The sequence below is a fragment of the Capsicum annuum genome, chromosome 3, assembly GCF_002878395.1.
Source record: "Capsicum annuum cultivar UCD-10X-F1 chromosome 3, UCD10Xv1.1, whole genome shotgun sequence".
Classification (NCBI taxonomy): Eukaryota; Viridiplantae; Streptophyta; class Magnoliopsida; order Solanales; family Solanaceae; genus Capsicum; species Capsicum annuum.
The window spans coordinates 24,125,555-24,131,034 of record NC_061113.1 but is presented as its reverse complement, the minus strand read 5'-3'; positions in this window follow the sequence as shown (position 1 = coordinate 24,131,034).

Genomic DNA, 5,480 nt, shown 5'->3' with positions numbered 1-5,480 from the left:
TGGGGGTTTCAAACGTTGGTATTCCACGTAGCTCACGTGGGGTTGTCGATTATAGGAAACTCCCCTATCCATAAGAGTCATGTTTATTGAAATACTGAGTCACTCTGAGTTTTGATGTGGTAAGTCAAGTTGCCTATGATGATCTATAATGATTTATGAGGTTTTTCTCTTACATTTCCTATCTAAGATGTTATGAGTTGCATTATTCAATGTCACTCAAGCCAGGTGTGTCATTATGGTCCGTATGTATGTTTTTGCAAAATTTATGATATTATTTATATTTTGCATGCGCCCCCACATACTCAGTACGTATCTTGTACTGACCCATATATTTCTCTATGGGATACATTCTTACCATGATGTAGGTTCAGGTACTTAGCCGCAGCCGCGACAGTGATATCCGAGTGTCGCATCTACGTTCCTTCAGTGGTGAGTCCTCATGGTTCGAGGACCAAGTTGCTAGTTTTGCTGATGTTATTTTGTGATCTCTTTGGTCTGTTGAGTCAGTTGGAGGTTTGTCCCAATGGCTCATTGATTTTACTATATAAAGGCTATGTCAGACTAGTGTATTGTTGAGTTGGTTTATGTATAGACATTCCATATATGTATAGTCTAACGATAGTTTGTGCCATGTGTGATGTGATATGATATGTACTTATATCTATATCCTTAGTGTAGTGTGTATGTTGTTGTGTTGGAACCCAAGGATTGTGTTTTGGCTTAAAGGGTTAGCTTGAGGCTACATGTAGCCTTGGGCACCATGTGGCATCTCGGGATGATATTTTGGGGCGTTACAAACTTGGTATCAGAGCCTAAGGTTGTGAAGAGTCTTAGGGAGTCTGACAAGCCGTGTGACGTAGAGTCTTGAGCATCGGTGTGTAGCGCGCCACACCTATGATCAAGAGGTTGTGGGGCGTTCTAGGAAAAGACGTTTCTTTCTTTCTACAAGAGTCTATCATGCTTACAACTGTTTTCTTCTGCTGTTAATTCGTGCGTTCTTATGACAGAAAATGCCTCCACATCGAGCTCGCGGAAACAACAACCAACCTCAACCCGTTGATCCGTTACATGAGACGTATCCCATGCCGAATTTTGGGTAGCTTTTCATACGCTAGCCTAGGCAGTTACCGCCAATACTCAGGACAATGCTCCACCTCTGTAGGAAAATAATTCGGCAGCAGCATGAATTCATGACTTTATGTGGATGAATCTGCCAGAGTTTCATGGGTCAAGAGCAGGTTAGGACCCGTAGATGTATGTTGATGAAATGAAGAAAATTACACAGATTATGCACGTGACCGAGGAAGAAAGTGTGGAGCTGACTTCTTATCGGTTGAAGGATGTTGCCTATGACTGGGTGCAGATGTGGAATAAGGGTAGAGAGGAAGATACCACTTCGGTGACTTAGCAATTGTTCCAAGATTCTTTCCTCTTGAGTTACGGGAAGCTAAGATAGAGGATTTTATGAATTTGAGACAAGGCTTCATGTCGTTTAAGGAGTATTGTCTTAAGTTTAATCAGCTATCCAAGTACGCTCCCAATATGATGGTTGACTCAAGGACTAGTATAAGCAAGTTTCTAACTGGGGTGTCGAGTTATGTGGTAAAAGAATGTAGATCTGCTATGATCAAGAGGGAGATTGATCTTCCTAGGTTAATGATTCACTCCCAATAGATTGAGTTAGACAAAATAAAGGAAAGAGAAAGAGTAAGAGGGATTAAGAGAGTCAGATCGGAGCAACAGTGGTCTGGTTAGACTAGATTCAATGGAGGGAGTTGCCTTCAGTTTCAGAGACATCCATTTATACCTTTGCCTTCCTTAGCTAGTGCTCCCGTATATCAAGGCAGACAGGAGCTCAGAAATAGGTCGGTACCTTCCAGGTCTCAGGACAGTGTAAGCAATCGGCCTTATCCTCCTTCATGTGCTAAGTGTGGTAAAGACCATTTTAGGGAGTGTTATATGGGCAGCGGGGCTGTTTTGGTTGTGGCAAGTTGGGCCACATACTTAGAGACTGCCCGTATGCCAGACAATGGAGTCGTGATGCCCGTCCCTAGAGTCAGGCTACCAGTGCCCCACCTTCCGCAGCCCGTCTAGTTCCTTCTTAGGGTGCTTCATCTAGTACTGCTAGCGGTCAACGGCAGAATCATTTCTATGCTATACCACCTAGTTAGGAGCAGGAGGACTCTCCTGATATTGTCACTGGTATGCTTCGTGTTTTCTATTTTGATGTCTATGTGTTGATGGACCCCGGTTTGAGTTTTTCTTATGTGATACCTCTGGTTGCTGTAAATTTTGAAATGGATCCTGAACTAATTTCTGAGCCTATTTTGGTTTCTACTCCGATAGGAGAGTCTGTCATTGCTAAGTGGGTGTATAAGAAATGTCCCATTACTGTCTTTCATCAAGTTATGCATACTGATTTGATTGAGCTAGATATGATTGACTTTGATATCATTCTGGGTATGAATTGGCTTCACTCATGCTATGCGTCTATTAATTTTCATGCCCGTGTGGTCAAGTTTCAATTTCCTGATGAACCTATCCTCGAATGATCTGGGAGTTCTGTGATTCCAAAGGGTTATTTCATATCCTATCTCAAAGCTAGGAAGTTGATTTCCAAGGGTTGCATCCACCATTTGGTTTGGGTTAAAGACACTAAGTCTGAAACCCCAACCATTCAGTCAATTAATGTTGTTAATGAGTTCCTTGATATCTTTCTGGAAGATCTCCTTGGAATACCTCTTGATAGAGAGATAGAGTTTGGGATTAACCTTTTTCCCGATACTCAGCCTATTTCCATTCCTCCGTATCGCATGTCTTCCACGGAACTTAAAGAGTTGAAGGAGCAATTGAAAGATCTTTTAGACAAAAGCTTTATTAGACCTAGTGTTTCCCTGTGGGGTGCACCTGTCCTGTTTGTGCATAAGAAAGATTGTTCTTTGCGGATGTGTATTGATTACTAGCAGCTTAATAGGGTTACTATCAAGAATAAATATTCGCTTCCTCGAATTGATGATTTATTTGATCAATTGCAAGGTGCGAGCTACTTTTCGAAGATAGACCTCAGATCCGGTTATCACTAACTTAAGGTTAGGGAATGTGATATCCCCAAGATAGCCTTCTGGACCTGTTACCGTCATTTTGAATTTCTAGTGATGTCTTTCGGGTTAACTAATGGTCCAGCGGCTTTCATGGATCTTATGAACCGTGTATTTCGGCCATATCTGGATTTATTTGTAATAGTGTTCCTTGATGATATTCTTATTTACTCCCGAAGTGAGGGTGATCATGCGGATCATCTCCAAATCGTGTTGGAAACTCTTCGAACTCATTAGTTGTATGCTAAGTTCAGTAAGTGAGAGTTCTGGCTGAACTCTGTAGACTTCTTGGGTTATGTTGTTTCTTCCGAAGGTATTAGTGTTGATCCTCAAAAGATAAAGGCTATAAAGAGTTAGCCTAGACCTATTTCTCCTTCTGATATCCAAAGTTTCTTGGGTCTAGCTGGTTATTATTGTCATTTTGTTGAAGGGTTTTCATCTATTGCGTCTCCTATGACTCGTTTGACCCAAAAGAAAGTGAAGTTCCTGTGGTCCGAATCTTGCGAGAAGAGTTTTCAGGAGTTGAAGACTCGACTCACTTCAGCCCCTGTGTTGACTTTGCCTGACGGTGTTGATGGTTTTTTGGTGTATTGCGATGTTTCCAAAGTCGGTTTGGATTTTGTATTGATGCAAAAGGACAAGGTTATAGCTTATGCTTCCAGGTAGCTAAAGTCTCACGAGAAGAATTATCCTACCCATGACCTTGAATTAGCTGCCATGGTTTTTGCTTTGAAAATCTGGAGACATTATTTGTATGGTGTCCATGTCGACGTCTTCATGGACCATAAGAGCTTGCAGTATGTATTCACCCAAAAAGAGTTGAATCTTAGGCAGAGACGATGGTTAGAACTATTGAAAGATTATGATATAAGCATGCTATATCATCCAGGCAAGGCCAATGTAGTAGCAAACGCCCTTAGTCAGAAGTCCATGGGTAGCGTAGCACATGTGGAGATTGGTAAGAAGGAGTTGGCCCATGAGGTGCATCGTTTGGCTAGATTGGGGGTTAGGTTGTTTGGTGATGCTTAGGGTAGTATAGGAGTGCAAAGTGGTTTCGAATCCTCTTTAGTTTTGGAAGTGAAGGAGAAGCAAGACAGGGATCCTACCTTGGTCTGGTTAAAAGAGTTAGTTAAAGACCAAAAGGTGGAGGTTTTCTCCCAAGGAGGAGATGGCGTTTTGAGACTCCGAGAAAGATTATGTGTTCCTGATGTTGATAACTTGAAGCAGAGGATTATGGCGGAAGCGCATGGTACGCGATACTCTATCCATCCTGGTGCTACCAAGATGTACCATGATTTGTGGGAAATCTATTGGTGGAACGGTATGAAGAGGAACATAGTAGAATTTGTGGCGAAGTGTTCCACGTGTCAACAGGTTAAAATAGAGCATCAAAGGCCCAGTGATATGATGCAAGATTTTAGCATTCCTACTTGGAAGTAGGAAGAAGTGAATATGGATTTCATAGTTGGTTTTTCTCCTTCTCGTCGCCATGATGATTCGATTTGGGTTGCTGTAGATCGGCTGACGAAATTAGCTCATTTTTTGCCTGTGCATTCATCGTATACAGCTGAAGATTATGCTAGAATATATATTCGGGAACTCATTAGACTTCATGGAATCCCTTTGGCTATTATTTCTGACAGAGGTACTCAGTTTACCTCTTGGTTTTGGAAATCTTTCCACAAGGGTCTCGGTACCCAAATTCATTTAATTTCTGCTTTCTATCCACAAATAGATGGTCAGGCCAAGCGGACCATTCAGACTTTAGAAGATATGTTGAGGGCTTGTGTGCTTGATTTTAAAGGTAGTTGGGATGAGCACTTAGCATTAATTGAGTTTGCTTACAATAACAGTTTTCATGCTACTATTGGAATGACCCCGTTTGAAGCTTTGTATGGAAAAAGGTGTAGATCACCCATTGGTTGGTTTAAAATTGGTGAGGCTGCCCTGACTGGACCAGATGCAGTGTTCGAGGCCGTGGAGAAGGTTAAGTTAATTCGGGAAAGATTGAAAACCGCCCAAAGTCATCAAAAATCATATGCAGATGTAAGAAGGAAAGACCTTGAATTTGATGTTGGCGATTTAGTGTACTTGAAAGTTTCACCCATGAAAGGGGTGAAGAGATTTGGGAATAAAGGGAAACTAAGTCCCCGTTACATTGGTCCCTATAAGATTGTGGATCTCATTGGGAAGGTAGCGTATAAGGTTGAATTGCCCGTAGAGTTATCTAACGTCCATCCGGTTTTTCATGTTTCTATGCTTAAGAAGTCTATTGGTGATTCTGTTGTGATTGGTCCTTCTGAAAGATCGGGTATTCAAGATAGTCTTTCATATGAAGAGATTCCGATTGAGGTTTTTGACTTTCAAGTTCGTAGGCTAAGA